General features: G+C 45.5%; 2 protein-coding genes across 2 annotated transcripts in view; one reads left to right on the forward strand and one right to left on the reverse strand.

Moving 5' to 3' along the window:
* Positions 1 to 12,466, reverse strand: part of slc68a1a (solute carrier family 68 member 1a) — a 57,016-nt gene extending 44,550 nt beyond the window's left edge. The window contains exon 1 of the mRNA XM_078223156.1: positions 12,306 to 12,466. The gene's annotated coding sequence lies outside the window, so the exon portion shown is untranslated. The remainder of the gene's footprint in view (positions 1 to 12,305) is intronic.
* The window catches only part of LOC144500377 (uncharacterized), a 417,466-nt gene that overhangs the window by 377,033 nt on the left and 23,390 nt on the right, over positions 1 to 17,043 (forward strand). The gene's annotated exons all lie outside the window — the stretch shown is intronic.

The following is a 17,043-nucleotide window of genomic DNA, read 5'->3' on the forward strand; positions in this document are numbered from 1 at the left end:
ACACGGCTCCTGACGTATTTTATTCCACAGTGACTAACTTCCTGATGGGAGTTTAAATGTTTGCTCAGTCCTTTCTACACTTTTCTATTGGAGTATAGAGACTGACAATGTCAGCCATGGCTCGGTCCATAAACATTTTCATCTGAGTCAGAAGATTGTGGGTTCAAGTTCCACTCCAGGACTTGAGCACAAAAATCTAAGTTAACACTCCACTACAATGCTGGACTGTCAGAAATGTCATTTTTTGGGCGAGATGTTAAACTAAAGCCCTGTCTGCCCTCTCAGGAGGGCATAGAAGATCCCATGGCACTATTTAGAAGGAGAAGGGGAACTAACTCCTGTATTCTGGTCAATATTTATCCCACAAACAAAACAAAAAAAAGGATTATTTGGTCATTATCAAATTCCTGTTTGTGGCAGCTTGCTGTGCACAAATTGGCTGCTGAGTTTTCTACATTTTAACAATGACTGTGCTTCCAATGACATTGTTGACTGTGAAGAATTTTGTGATTACCTCTTTAAATGAAAAGTGCTATGGAACTGCAAGTCTTTTGTTCCAGGGCTACAGAATTGACTCTGGAACTTGGGTGTACGAGGAAAGACTGATGATGACCCTGGGCCTTTTCTATCTTGAAAGGAGGACATATTGAGAAGTGTTATAATGAAATCCAAATAAGCGTATTCCTCAGTATATAGAATTTGAAGTGCAAGGGAACATATTTACAAATTCAGGACAACAGAAAATGGGAAACACAGGAAAAACTTTTGTTTACTGAAAAAAGTAAAGGTTAAGAAAATGGACCAGATAACTGGCAAAGTGGTGGAACAAGAAGCCTTAATGGCTTTCAAGATGGAATGAAGCAGATCAATGGTTCAGGGTTATTGAGAGACACCCACAAAGTACTGTGAGCTGCTCCTGCCTGAAACTGCTATGATGTTAATGCTTCAACAGTCATCATTACAAAGTAACTAATTCAAAAAAAAACCTGTAAAATCAATTATTGAGCACTGGATGAACACTCTGTACTATCTGAATGAACATCTGCCATACACCATCTTAAACACAATAATCCAAGTATGACGGGAAAATGGCAAACTCACTTGATTTACTTCAAAAACGTTACAGCATTTGGCAAGTTCACAAAAACAACATTTTAAGTGTCTGATTCAGACTGAAAGTGTAGCTAGTAATAATCTGTTATCTGCTATTGGACAAGCAACAATTTATGTGGTACGGCACAGTGGTTCACACTGCTGTCTCGGCGCCAGGAATCCGGGTTCGATTCCCAGCTTGGGTCAGTGTGTGTGTGGAGTTTGCACGTTCTCCCAGTGTCTGCGTGGGTTTCCTCCCACAGTCCGAAAGACATGCTTGTTAGGTGCATTGACCATGCTATATTCTCCCTCAGTGTACCTGAAACAGGCGCCGGAGTGCGGCGACATGGGGATTTTCACACTAAGTTCATTGCAGTGTTAATGTTAGCCTACTTGTGACATTAATAAATAAAATTAAAAACTTAAACTTAAAATCCTGCAGGACTCCTGAAGAACTCAGTGCAATTCAGGATGATTCATATTTGATCCCTTATCTATGTTTAATTGGTCTATCTCAGCTGGGACAGCAGTGGTGCACACAACTTGAAACTGGGAGTATTATTTGGGGCCGTGATGTGCAAGAAGCAGTCAGCTGGGCAGATGGGATCCATCACTTTCTCCGAGCTCACCTAATCTCCTGCCATTTCCGACTTTCCTTATGCTCATCCTAAATAGATCGCAGCAGCTCTCGATAGCTCTTAAAAGTTCCCAGGCCTGACTGTCAAGCTCATGGAGTGGCCTTTCCCAATCCTCCATGCTCAGGTAGAAAAACATGAGGAATAACTGGGGAGGGCTGGCATTGCTTTATTTATGTGGAGGTCACTGTTTGCATGGGGGTCTTTCATTGCTTGGGGAAGGGTCCACCATACGAGTGCTTTTCACTCACCAGTTTTGCCATATGCATCCATTCTCCTACTTCAAAAGGTTGGACATTCCTAGTCTAGAGACACCAAGACCTGTCTTGAAGCACAATCATGGAAACTTCATATAGAAGACTGCCATTTGGTTCACTATTCATGTTGATGGCAGCTCTCGAAGGAAAGATAGATAACTCTAACCCCATTTCCCTGTACCTTTTAATACCTCTTTATAAAATGTTTGTATAAATCCCTTTTCAGTGTCAAATGGGACTTACTTTGACACTTGACTTCTTCTGGTACGTCATTGCCACCAGAAGAAATGCTGTTTGGCCGAAACACGGACATTCGTACTAAACCACAATCCTTTTTTCAGGAGGGGGTAGAGAGAGAGATGGTGGGAATAAATTAAACATCGCAAGTGAAACCTTAAGCAATGTTGACAGAAGATATCATACAACCGATGATATCCCAAGTTGTACCGCCCTTATAATCTCAACATCTAGATTCCTCGTTTTTCAATGTTTATTTTTCCAAGCCTTTTGATTCTTGCTACGCTGTGTTTCACTTCTTCATGCAAGGCAGGCAATCAGTTGCCTCGTCTATTTTTAACATGCACAACTGTAGCCCAGAGTGACTCTCCTGCCAATGGCCCTCCACCCGCTGAGAAAATACACAGCAGACGTCCTATGCTTTGACCAATGAAGTAAACCAAATCTTTTCACCCATGTGTTTGCATAATATATGGTCGCTGAACACTTGAATTTTAATTTGCACTCAAAAGGAACCATCTGTGTCAGGCCTAAATTAAGGGCTAACCCATTCTTCTGATAAGTCTGGCAAGTCTATTTTTAAACTGACACCAAGTTCAATATGAATCTTCTTTCTTATAATCTCGTGTCCACCACTAAGGTTATACTTAATTTCTACCAGCATTTATTTAGACTAAAATATCAGTGATAGTTACAAGTGAATTAAACACATTTATTGTGCACCAATTCTACAGTAGTAGAACAAATCACACATTTCTGCATCCAGAGCACTCTGAACTGAGATTCTTAACATATAGTCACTGCCTGTTACATGCATGCAATAAAATCTTGGGATTTAGATGGTTTAAAGTACTGAGGAGGAACAGAGATAGGGAAGGGAAACACTGAGGGAGTTAAACATAAAGTTGAAAATTTTAAGTGTTGAGAGATGAAGAACAAATGTTTGATCAGCAGCAGATAACAGTTGAGCATGCCATATCATATTTGCAGCCTCCCAGCATCCACTCTCCATAAACAACAGGTAACCCGAAACACGGCTGCTCAAACCCTGTCCCACACCAAGTCTTTCTCCCAATCAACCCATTCTTGCCGATGCAAGTTAGCTCTCAGTCCCCCAACATCTCCAAATTTAAAAAATTTGAAGCACCCCATTACCATGTCCCTCCCTGTAACCTCCTCATTCATCAGACAGCACAGTGGTAAGCACTGCCGCCTCACAGCGCCAGGGTCCCAGGTTCAATTCCGACCTCGGGTCACTGTCTGCGTGGGTTTTGCATGTTCTCCCCATGTCTGCGTGGGTTTCCTTCAGGTACTCCGGTTTCTTTCCACAGTCCAAAGATGTGCGGGTTAGGTTTATTGGCCATGCCAAATTGACCCTAGCGTCAGTGGAATTAGCAAGGTAAATAAATGTGTGGGGTTACAGGAATAGGGCCTGGGTGGGATTGTGGTTGGTACAGACTTGATGGGCCGAATGGCCTCCTTCAGTACTGTAGGGATTCTATGATTAACCCCTCACTCACCCACTTCAAGGATCTGTTTCCTTGGTCTCTTGTGCATCTCCATTCCTCTTCATCCCACTGATAGTAGCCATGCTTTCAGCCACCTATACCTCAAGCTCAGGAACACTCTCTCTCTCTCTCTCTCTCTCTCCCCCCACCACCCCCCCCCTCCCCCTTTCTTAAATCAACCTTTTTTAACACTCAAGTTTACAGTCATTTTCCGAATACTGCACCACCTCCTTTGGCTGAGTATTCATTTTTTTGATTACAGTTCTGTGAGGCACTTTGGAACTTGTTACTATGTCAAAGGCACAATATAACATTATAATTGTTGCAATGTTCTCGTCTCTGGGATGTGCTAGCCAATCTCAACAATAATGTCAGTGTTTCTGGGTCAAAAGCATGGAAATCCCATTCTAACAGCACCATGTACCTATGCGACAGGAATTGCAATTAAACATGAACTGCTTCAGAACGAGGTACACCATCTCCTTCTCCAGGACAATTTGGGACGTGCAATAAATGCTGGGCTTGCCAGCGATGCTCACATTTCATGAAAAAAAATAAGGAAAATATTCAACACTATTAACATACACTATGTAAGGCATTTTACAAGTGCGTTAGAAAATAAAAGACATTGGACCACACATAGCAATATTAGGACTGATGCCCAAACACTTGGTCAAAGAGATAGTGTTAAGGCCCATCATAAAAGAGAGTTAGAAGTTCTGGAAGAGAATTCCAAGCTGGAGGGCTTGGGGAGCTGAACAAAAAAACCACCACCGATGCAGCAATAAAAGTGGAGGAAGTACAAGCAGCCAGCTCGAGAGGCCAGATACCTGAGGGGCTGGTGGAGATCACAAAGATGGAGAGGGTTGACCTCTTTTTAGGGCAAACCAAATAAACAAACTCAGATTAAGTCAGGACAAAGCAAAAGGAGCAGCTCCCCAAAAGGAGGGGGAACAGCCCGAACAAAAATCAAAGTACAAAGGAAACTTAAAAACATCAAATTAAAATGTGATTGTCAGGGTCAATAACGCTGGCCATGGAGGGATTTGAACAGAGGGATAGGAATTTCAAAAATAGACACTTGGTTTGATCTGGAGCTATTGTAAGGCAGCGAGCATTGAGTAAACTGGACTTGGCACGATTAAGGCTACGGGCAGCAGAATTTTGAATGATCCCAAGTTTATGAAGGATAAAATGTGGGAGGCTGGGCAGGATTGCATGGGCATAGTCAAGTCTAGGAGAAAAAGTCATATAAGCAGATAAACCTCAGGCCAAAGTTAGAGTTGGAAAAAGACAGGCTTAGCGACAATGCAGATATGTAGACAGAAACTCAGCTTGGGATCAATTATCACACCAAGGTTGTGAACAGTCAGGGTTCAGCCAGGGAAAGGGATGGAGTTAGTAAGCTAGGGAATCGAGTTTGTAGCAGGGACTGAAGATGATGACCAAACTGGAGGAAATTTCTACTAATCCACTGCATGGTACTTACTTTTATTAGCCAAGTTTAGAGCAGGGATGTTATGCTGGAACTGTATAAAACTTTGGTTAGGTCACAGCTAGAATATTGCATGTGATTCTGGAATCCACATTATAGGAGTGATGTGATAGCACTGGAAAGAGTGCAGAGGAGATTTACCAGGATATTGCCTGGGCTGGAGAGTTTTAGTTATAAGAACAAAGAACAATACAGCACGGGAACAGGCCCTTCGGCCCTCGAAGCCCGCGCCGCTCCCTGGTCCAAACTAGACCATTCTTTTGTATCCCTCCATTCCCACTCTGTTCATGTGGCTATCTAGATAAGTCTTAAACGTTCCCAGTGTGCCCGCCTCCACCACCTTGCCTGGCAGCGCATTCCAGGCCCCCACCACCCTCTGTGTAAAATACGTCCTTCTGACATCCATGTTAAACCCCCCCCCGAACCTATGACCCTTCGTGAACGTCACCACCGGCCTGGGAAAAAGCTTCCCACCGTTCACCCCATCTATGCCTTTCATAATTTTATACACCTCTATTAGGTCACCCCTCATCCTCCGTCTTTCCAGTGAGAACAACCCCAGTTTACCCAATCTCTCCTCATAACTAAGCCCCTCCATACCAGGCAACATCCTGGTAAACCTCCTCTGTACTCTCTCCAAAGCCTCCACGTCCTTCTGGTAGTGTGGCGACCAGAACTGGGCGCAGTATTCCAAATGCGGCCGAACCAACGTTCTATACAACCGCAACATCAGACCCCAACTTTTATACTCTATGCCCCGTCCTATAAAGGCAAGCATGCCATATGCCTTCTTCACTATCTTCTCCACCTGTGCCGTCACCTTCAAGGATCTGTGGACTTGCACACCCAGGTCCCTCTGCGTATCTACACCCTTTATGGTTCTGCCATTTATCGTATAGCTCCTCCCTACATTATGAAGAAAGATTGGATAGACTGGGATTGTTTTCTCTGGAGCAGAGGAGGCTGAGGGGGGACATGGTTGAGATGTATAAAATTATGAAGGACAAAGTAGACAGGAAGAAATTTTGCCCCTTGGTGGAGGGATCAATGACCAAGGGACATAGATTTAAGGTAAGAGGCAGGAAATTGAGAGGGGATGAGGAGAAAAACTTCTTCACCCAAAGGGTGGTGGAAGTCTGGAACTCACTGTCTGAAAGGGTAGTGAAGGCGAAGATGTTCATAACATTTAAGAAGTGTTTAGGTGTGCACTTGCGAAGCCAAAGTATACAAGACTATGGACCATGTGCTTGAAAATGGGATTCAAATAATTGGGTAATTTGTCTTTGACCAGCACAGACACAATGGGCTGAAAGGTCTTTTTCTGTGCTGTAGATCTTTAAGACTCTATGCAACAGCAGGGATGGCAATACAGACATTACAATTGGCCTTAGCACCCGAGTTAGAGATAGGAAAACCATAAAATGACAGATTTATACATTATATGCGTGGGATTCCTCCGGGTGCTCCGGTTTCCTCCCACAGTCCAAAGATGTGCGGGTTAGGTTGATTGGCCAGGTTAAAAAATGCCCCTTAGAGTCCTGGGATGCGTAGATTAGAGGGATTAGCGGATAAATATGTGGGGGTAGGGCCTGGGTGGGATTGTGGTCGGTGCAGACTCGATGGGCTGAATGGCCTCCTTCTGCACTGTAGGGTTTCTATGATTTCTATGATAATGGTCTATCAAAGCACTACGTTAGAAGAGCAATAGGAAACACCACAATAATACACAATATGATTTTGATATCCTGCCACGTTGCTTAGTTATTGATCCAAGAAGTGGAGCCAAATAACTCATCTCAGGGAAATTCAATAAGCAAAGTCAGCCTACATCAGATGGGAATGCCTGATTAAGACTGGGTTTGCTGCACATAATGATCAATCAACCTGCCCATATTTCATGGAGAGTGGCCACTTATCATAGAATCTCTACAGTACAGGAGGCCATTCGGCTCATCAAGTCTGCACCGACAACAATCCCACCCAGGCCCTATCCCCGTAACCCCATGTATTTACCCTACTAATCCTCCCGACACTAAGTGGTAGTCGAGCATGGCCAATCAACCTAACCTGCACATTGTTGGAGTATGGGGGGGGGGGGAAATAAAGATTATAAATAAAGATTATACTCCACGAAGCCCACAGAGAGATCTATCGATGATGTCCCGTGTTTTTCATGGCCATCATAATGCTAATGGACTGCTATCCTGACGAAGAGTCATCCAGACTTGAAAAATGAGCTCTGTTCTCTCTCCACAGATGCTGTTGGACCTGCTGAGATTTCCCAGCATTTTCTGTTTCAGATTCCAAATTCCGCAGTAATTTGGTTTTATTAAAAAGTAAGGATGCTATGCTTCAGTTACACAGGGAATTGGTGAGACCAAATCTTGAATAGTGTGTGCAGTTTTGGTCTCCTTATTTCAGGAAGGATGTGAGTGCATTGGAAGTGGTTCAGAGGAGGTTTACTAGATTGATACCTGGAACGAGCAGTTTGTCTGATGAAAGGTTAGACAGATTGGGCTTGTTTGCTCTGGGGTGTAGAAGAGTGAGGGGTGGTGATTGATTGAAATATACAAGATCCTGAATAGTCTTGATAAGATGGACGTGAAAAAGATTATTCCACTTGTGGGTGAGTCCAGGATTAGGAGACACTGTTTTAACATTAGGAGTCACCCTTTTTAGGTCCCTGGCGCTGAGAAGCAGCAGTGCTAACCACTGTGCCACCATGCTGGCCTATACTTAGTATAGAGACAGAAGAGCAGCAAGCCCCTATAAAACTATACAACATGCAGTTAATATATGCAGAAATGGACTCATTGGCCATCTCAGAGCCCAGGAAACCAGATTTATCCTCGACCTCGAGGAACTTCCCAGGATATTAGAAAAATGAAAGAAAGACTGGGAGAAAACCGGTAGAAGAGAAAGTTGCAGTTACAGTATTTTATGCTCTGGAAGTTGGTTTTATAGCCAGTTAAGCACTTTTGACACAGTCACTGTTACAATGTAGGAAACGCACAACCACAACCAGCCATGAAATATAGACCAGTTGGAAGATAAATGTTGATCTGGACATCTAGGATAACTCCCCCTACTCTTCCTCAAAAGTAGTGTTGTGGGATACCAAAAGAGAAAATGCTGGAAAATCTCAGCAGGTCTGGCAGCATCTGAGAGAGAAAAGAGCTGACGTTTCGCATCCAGATGATCCTTTGTCAAACATTCGACGTCTTAACAACTCCGCATCACTCTAGTGTTATAGGATTGTTTATAAACATGGCAGGTGCAGACTCAGCTAAACATCTTATCTGAGACAGCATCTCTCTCAGTGCAGCGCTGCCTTAGTACTGCACTGGTATCAGCCCGATATACTCTAATCTCCAGAGTGCAAATCAGAGATAAGTGTCACTACGGAATGGAGGATGACACACAAATGAACCAACTGTATGGAATTATCAGGTGGTTTTGTCTTTCACAAAATGTGGGGGGTGAGTGCACAAGGAAAAGAAAAAACATAAAGTTACCCAAAACTTCACAACATTAACTAAAGAGGGCAGAAGGCGGCCATGTGATCTATTAACCGTGATCTAGGGCGGCACGGTAGCACAGTGGTTAGCACTGCTGCTTCACAGCTCCAGGGTCCCGGGTTCGATTCCCGGCTCGGGTCACTGTCTGTGTGGAGTTTGCACATTCTCCTCGTGTCTGCGTGGGTTTCCTCCGGGTGCTCCGGTTTCCTCCCACAGTCCAAAGATGTGCAGGTTAGGTTGATTGGCCAGGTTAAAAATTGCCCCTTAGAGTCCTGAGATGCGTAGGTTAGAGGGATTAGCGGGTAAAATATGTGGGGGTAGGGCCTGGGTGGGATTGTGGTCGGTGCAGACTCGATGGGCCGAATGGCCTCCTTCTGCACTGTAGGGTTTCTATGATTCTAAATCTTACCCCGAGTACAAAGCAAATATAGAAACATAGAAAATAGGAGCAGGCCATTCAGCCCTTCAAGCCTAACTTGCCTAACAAGATCATGACTCCTCTACCACAACACCATACTCCAGCACTCTCCCCAGACCCAATGACACCCTTAGAGTCTAGAAATCTATTTCCTCCATATTACTGAACTCATCCTAAACTCTGTTGCCTGCATTCTAACCTACAGTAACGCCTGTTCAAGTTCATGACCTACACTGGCTCCTGGTCCCTATGTGCTTCAACTTTAAAATTCACAATCTCATGTTAATTTCTCTCTTTGGCCGCGCCCTCCTCCACCCATCAATCATTGTAACCTCAAGAGTTTTGTGGCAGTAAAGAAGGCAAATGGTATGTTGGCTTTCATAGCGAGAGCATTTGAGTATAGGGATAGGGATCCTTTGCTGCAATTGTATAGGGAGTTGGTGAGGCCACACTTGGCGTACTGTGTGCAGTTTTGGTGTCCTTATCAGAGGAAGGATGTTCTTGTTATTGAGGGAGTACAGCAAAGGTTTACCTGGCTGATTCCTGAATGGCAGGTCTGTCATATGGAGGGAAGACCAAGTCAGTTAGGATTATATCCACTGGAGTTTAGAAGAATGAGGGGGGATCTCATAGAAACTTATAAAATTCTAACAGGGTTAGACCGGGTAGATTCAGAAAGAATGTCCCCAATGGTGGAGGAGTGAAAACTAGGGATTATAGTTTGAGGATAAGGGGGTAAACCTTTTAGGACTGAGGTGAGCAGAAATTTCTTCAGTCAGAGGATGGTGAATGTGTGGAATTCACTCCCACTGAATGTAGTGGAGGCCAAAATGTTGTCCGATTTCAAGAAGAAATTAGATATAGCTCTTGGAGCTAAAGAGATCAAAGGACATGGGAGGAAGGGAGGAATCAGGCTATTGAATTCGATGATCAGCCATGGTCAAGATGAATGGTGGGGCAGGCTCGAAGGGCTGAATGGTCTACTCCTGCTTCTAGTTTCGATGTAACCTCTTTCTCCCCAAAATTGGCAGCCTACTCACTGGAATTCCTACTCTATTTTTTTTAACCTCTCGCATATGTAACTTGCATTTTGACCTTCCTTCCAAGTTATGCAAATTGAACCCCACTACACGGGAAAAAACCCTGGAGAGATGCAAATGGAGAAATCGCTATCATCAAGCGATCTCAACAAGGGAACAGACTCAGGTCTTTATAGGACAAGTGAGCAAACCAGAAAGCCACTGCCTTCACCCACCCATCCACAGTGACTGCATTTGAAACATTTGCAATCAAATCTGCAGATCAAGATTTGGTTAAACCCCTTTGTCCAAGATTTTAGTCCCTTTCCAATGGCTTGGTGTCAATTTCAGCCTTGCTGCCTTCTGGTAAGGTATTTTCCTGTGTTAAAATATAAATGCAAATTTTGGCAACATGAAACCGATCACAGTCTGCGCCGTACTACAAAAAAATAACAAAACCCAGACTGAAATTATGGGATCCTGAAAGTCAAGCTCAAGTGGTTATTTAATACTAAGATGCACCCTAACCCATGAGCTGCTATTTTGTACAAAACTCAAAAACACACAAGGATTTTATATTTTTATAAAAGGATTGTGTATTTTTTATTAACTGTTGGAAAACAACAGCATCATTTGATAAGTAGCAATGGCACCTCACATCCCCTCCCAAGTAACGTGAGGGTCTTTGCTCAATCTTAAGAGGATTCCAACCATACAAAAATTTACAGTTATATGAATTCAGGTCACATCTCTAAATACTGTACAAATACTCAGACACAGGCCTGGAGCAAAGTAAAGCTAAGGAGCAGAGTGCGAATGCACTATTTTAAGAGGCAATTAAGGGAAGGAGGCAGTGGTTGGAAAATGGGAAGGGGATGGGGGTGGCGAAAGAGTTTGACAAAGCAGAGAGCATAGCAACTGAGACACATGAGGGAATAATCAGTGTGCAAACTGAAACTCTAAATTATCTCACCATAAACACTGTCAAATTACAGTCTTCCAATTGCTGCAAGGTAGACACCATTCAGCGAATACAATTAACACATAATAGAGTTACAAACACAATTTTTTAAAAGTTAAAAACAGTAATTGAGAAAAAACAACAGGAAGTTCAAAACCACCATGTTTCTTGCAAATATTCATTTCTACATAGTCATGCAGGTATAAAGTTTTGTCGACACCTCTGTATTGATCAATTCCTCATGTTCACCTACATGAATATTTTGTTTTAAAATGAGTATAAAATACTGATATCCTCTCCAAGGCTCCAGGGACAGTAATGGAAGGAACTAACAGCAGGAACTCGTCACTATTCCTGAACCAGGGGAAAGGCCACAGGTCGTTAATGACCACCACCAAGTGGGGAAGGGCTCAGAACCCGCAATGACTTCCTCCTCTCTCCTGACCCTCACTAACCCTCTACTCTCAGCAGGCCTCTACCCCCCCACCCACCCCCTCCAGAGCAAAGGCCCCAGACCCTCACTGACCACCCCCCACCCCCCCACCTGGGGAAAGGCTCCAGACCCTCACTGAACCCCCCCCCCCTCCCAGGGTTAAGGCCCCAGACCCTCACTGAACCCCGCCCCCCCCCCGCTCCCAGGGGAAAGGCCCAGCCCTCACTGACCCCCCCCCCAGGGGAAAGGCTCCAGACCCTCACTGACCCCTCCTCCCAGGGGAAAGGCCCAGACCCTCACTGAACCCCCCCCCCCTCCCAGGGTTAAGGCCCCAGGCCCTCACTGAACCCCCCCCCCCCTCCCAGGGTTAAGGCCCAGCCCTCACTGACCCCCCCCCCCCCCCCTCCCAGGGGAAAGGCTCCAGACCCCCACTGACCCCTCCTCCCAGGGGAAAGGCCCCTGACCGACCCCTCCTCCCAGGGGAAAGGCCCCTGACCCACCCCCCCCCCCCAGGGGTAAGGCCCCAGACCCTCACTGAACCCCCCCCCCCCCCCCCCCAGGGAAAAGGCCCCAGACCCTCACTGACCCCCCTCCCCCAGGGGAAAGGCCACAGACCTCACTGACCTCGCTCCGTCCCCCAGGGGAAAGGCCCCAGACCCTCACTGACCCTCGCTCCCCCTCCCCTTTAGCCCAGTTTAAATCTCTTCACAAGGGAAGCGGTTAATCTCTCACCGTTAATCCTCCCTATGTTTCACGAGGTAGCGGACACCGGGGGGGGGAAGTCTCCATCTCCCAGGCAGGCTCGCTCCCTGTCGAGCCGCGGCCGATGGTGAACAGGGAAACTCTCCCCCTCCTCATCTTCCCCGCTCTCAGCGCCCGGTCCTCCCGCCCCCGCCTTCCACCCGCGGCCATTGGTCAGATCCGACCCCCGCCCACGGCGAGCCCCGCCTTCCATTGGCTGAAATACCTGTCACTCAAACCGCTGGCCGCGGCTGCTGCTGCTCTCGCGCGTGCGCGCGGGTCGGCCCGGCCGGGGGCAGCCGTCGCGCATGCGCACGTGCGGCGGGGGCGGCTGAGAATGACCACGCATGCGCGCCTGCACTTTGATTGACACTTGGTGCAGACGTGGCGACCTGGGTCCCAGAGGAGGTGGAACTGGGAACTGCAGAAATCACGGAAAACAGGCTTTAAGGAGCAGAATGGGAGAATATAACAGCAGTGCGTTGGCAAATATAACGTTTGCAATAAAGTTCTCAAGAGGGTGAAAAAAATCCGTTGTCTTTTATTTCTAAAGCAATTTCCCAGTATTTAGTGCTTCATCTTATTCCCAAGAGTTTTCACACAATAGGGCTGCTTTATCAAATCATCATACTATGTTAAATTGCAAATGCCACTTTCTGAAATGATTTCAAAGAAGAAATAACCGGTATTGATGTAAGGTCTTTCACCAGGCTTCAAAGCTAAGTGGTTTCCCACAGTAATCACTGTAGCAATGTCGGGAAATGCAATTTAAAGTGACTATTTTGGTGCTGCCTGCACGTATCCACCTTGTCCAAAAAAATCTGATTGCATCACATTTGGGAATAGCGTCACGACAATGACACAGCGGCACAATGTTGCTGAAGGTTGTGAAAAATGTGCACATCCTTCACAAACATTGTCTGCCTGCTTATATACCCTTTAATAACTGAGCTCCCAAGTGTGGAACAAACCAGCACAGACTAGGAGCTGGAATGTCCTTTGTGGATTGTGCTGTGTCCAAAACAGCCACTTAGAAGAGGTACCAGGGAAGGCCACAGACAAAGAACAAAGAACAGTGCAGCACAGGAAACAGGCCCTTCGGCCCTCCAAGCCTGTGCCGCTCCTTGGTCCAACTAGACCAATCGTTTGTATCCCTCCATTCCCAGGCTGCTCATGTGACTATCCAGGTAAGTCTTAAACGATGTCAGCGTGCCTGCCTCCACCACCCTACTTGGCAGCGCATTCCAGGCCCCCACCACCCTCTGTGTAAAAAACATCCCTCTAATATCTGAGTTATACTTCGCCCCTCTCACCTTGAGCCTGTGACCCCTCGTGAACGTCACCTCCGACCTGGGAAAAAGCTTCCCACCGTTCACCCTATCTATCCCCTTCATAATCTTGTACACCTCTATTAGATCTCCCCTCATTCTCCGTCTTTCCAGGGAGAACAACCCCAGTTTAAGACCATAAGACCATAAGACATAGGAGCGGAAGTAAGGCCATTCGGCCCATCGAGTCCACTCCACCATTCAATCATGGTTGATTTCAACTCCATTTACCCGCTCTCTCCCCATAGCCCTTAATTCCTCGAGAAATCAAGAATTTATCAATTTCTGTCTTGAAGACGCTCAACGTCTCGGCCTCCACAGCCCTCTGTGGCAATGAATTCCACAGACCCACCACTCTCTGGCTGAAGAAATTTCTCCTCATCTCTGTTCTAAAGTGACTCCCTTTTATTCTAAGGCTGTGCCCCCGCGTCCTAGTCTCCCCTGTTAATGGAAACAACTTCCCTACGTCCATCCTATCTAAGCCATTCATTATCTTGTAAGTTTCTATCAGATCTCCCCTCAACCTCCTAAACTCCAATGAATATAATCCCACGATCCTCAGACGTTCATCGTATGTCAGGCCTACCATTCCTGGGATCATCCGTGTGAATCTCCGCTGGACCCGCTCCAGTGCCAGTATGTCCTTCCTGAGGTGTGGGGCCCAAAATTGCTCACAGTACTCCAAATGGGGCCTAACCAGTGCTTTATAAAGCCTCAGAAGTACATCCCTGCTTTTGTATTCCAAGCCTCTTGAGATAAATGACAACATTACATTTGCTTTCTTAATTACAGACTCAACCTGCAAGTTTACCTTTAGAGAATCCTGGACTAGGACTCCCAAGTCCCTTTGCACTTTAGCATTATGAATTTTGTCACCGTTTAGAAAATAGTCCATGCCTCTATTCTTTTTTCCCAATCTCTCCTCATAGCTAAGACCCTCCATACCAGGCAACATCCTGGTAAACCTTCTCTGCACTCTCTCTAACGCCTCCACGTCCTTCTGGTAGTGCGGCGACCAGAACTGGACGCAGTACTCCAAATGTGGCCTAACCAGCGTTCTATACAGCATCAGACTCCAGCTTTTATACTCTATACCCCGTTCTATAAAGGCAAGCATACCATACGCCTTCTTCACCACCTTCTCCACCTGTGTTGCCACCTTCAAGGATTTGTGGACTTGCACACCTAGGTCCCTCTGTGTTTCTATACTCCTGATGACTCTGCCATTTATTGTATAACTCCTCCCTACATTATTTCTTCCAAAATGCATCACTTTGCATTTATCCGGATTAAACTCCATCTGCCACCTCTCCGCCCAATTTTCCAGCCTATCTATATCCTGCTGTATTGCCCGACAATGCTCTTCGCTATCCCCAAGTCCAGCCATCTTCGTGTCATCCGCAAACTTGCTGATTACACCTTCCAAATCATTTATATATATCACAAATAGCAGAGGTCCCAGTACAGAGCCCTGCGGAACACCACTGGTGTGGAGATGCCGGCGTTGGACTGGGGTAAACACAGTAAGAAGTTTAACAACACCAGGTTAAAGTCCAACAGGTTTATTTGGTAGTAAAAGCCACACAAGCTTTCGGAGCTCCAAGCCCCTTCTTCAGGTGAGTGGGAATTCTGTTCACAAACAGGGCATATAAAGACACAAACTCAATTTACATGAATAATGGTTGGAATGCGAATACTTACAACTAATCAAGTCTTTAAGAAACAAAACAACGTGAGTGGAGAGAGCATCAAGACAGGCTAAAAAGATGTGTATTGTCTCCAGACAAGACAGCCAGTGAAACTCCAGCCAGTGGAACACCACTGGTCACAGACTTCCAGCTGGAAAAAGACCCTTCAACTGTTACCCTCTGTCTCCTGTGGCCAAGCCAGTTCTCCACCCATCTAGCCACTTCTCCTTGTATCCCATGAGCCTTAACCTTCTTAACCAACCTGCCAAGTGGGACTTTGTCAAATGCCTTACTGAAATCCATATAGACGACATCCACGGCCCTTCCTTCATCAACCGTTTTTGTCACTTCCTCAAAAAACTCCACCAAATTTGTAAGGCACGACCTCCCTCTTACAAAACCATGCTGTCTGTCACCAACTGTATGTTAGGGTTGCCAGCCTTCCAGGATTTGTCCTGGAGTCCCCAGGAATTAAAGATTAATCTCCTATACCGTGCTATGTGAAACACAGCTGAAAAAAAGGCACATTGGGAAAATAATTTTCTGTCATTTCCTTTGACTGTTGTTTTTATTAGTTCAACCAAGCAATGGAGACTGAAAGAAAAACTATTTGATGGGTGGGCTGGTTGGAGGAAGTAAGTCATCTATGTAGCAACCGTGCTGCAATGTGAGTTAGTGTCTTTAGAACAGGAAGGGCTGAATTTAGAGCAGTTAAAAAAAAACTATTGCTTGCAAAGTGATTTTGAGTTAGGAATGCTACATGTATTGTGTTGCGGAAGAGTGAGATCATCATAGAATAGAATCCCTACAGTGAAGAAGGAGGCCATTGAGACTACACCAAACACAATCCCACCCAGGCCCTATTCCTGTGACCTCTAATATTGACCTTCTTAATTCCCCTGACACTAGGGTTAATTTAGCATGGCCAATCAACCTAACCCACACATCTTCGGACTGGGGGAGGAAACCGGAGCACCCGGGGGAAACCCATGCAGACACAGGCAGAATGTGCAAACTCCACACAGGCAGTGACCCGGGGCTGGAATTGAACCCGAGTTCCTGGTGCTGTGAGGCAGCAGTGCCAACCACTGTGCCACCATGCCGCCCCAATCTGAGAATTTATTCTTGTGTTTATGTCCAGCAAAATTGAACTAACCCAAGTTATGCTCCATTATACAGTAGAATTTAAATGATACAAAACAGATAAGATTTATAGGGAGCAGTCTTACTCAGATCTCGTTCCTCCAGTCCCAAGCAGCATATTGGGCAGCAAGACTCTGCCATAGGCCCCAATCTTTCGCAATCTCTTTCACTGCAGCTCCGAATGTCCTCCTTAACTGTACTTTATCAGGTCTTCTTTGACATTCAGTAGCTTGGGTTATATTATTGGACCAGTAATGCCGAGGCCTGGACTAATCATCCGGAGACAAATCCCAACAGAAGAGTTGGAGAATTTATAGGATCATCGGAATTTAACTCATTTGAATTCAATTAATTGAATATATATGGAATAAAAATCTAGTAGCAGCAATGGTGACATGGGTTGTGTAAAAACCCATCTGGTTAAGTATTGTCCTTTGAGGGAGGACATCTGCTCTCCTGACCTAGCCTGGTCTATTGTGACTCCAGCAAGAGCAATCTAGTTAGACGATTAACTTCCCTTTGAAATGACCCAACATGTTGTATTTAAAAAGGTGGCTCACCATCACCTTC

The sequence above is a fragment of the Mustelus asterias genome, chromosome 11, assembly GCF_964213995.1.
Source record: "Mustelus asterias chromosome 11, sMusAst1.hap1.1, whole genome shotgun sequence".
NCBI classification, from domain to species: domain Eukaryota; kingdom Metazoa; phylum Chordata; class Chondrichthyes; order Carcharhiniformes; family Triakidae; genus Mustelus; species Mustelus asterias.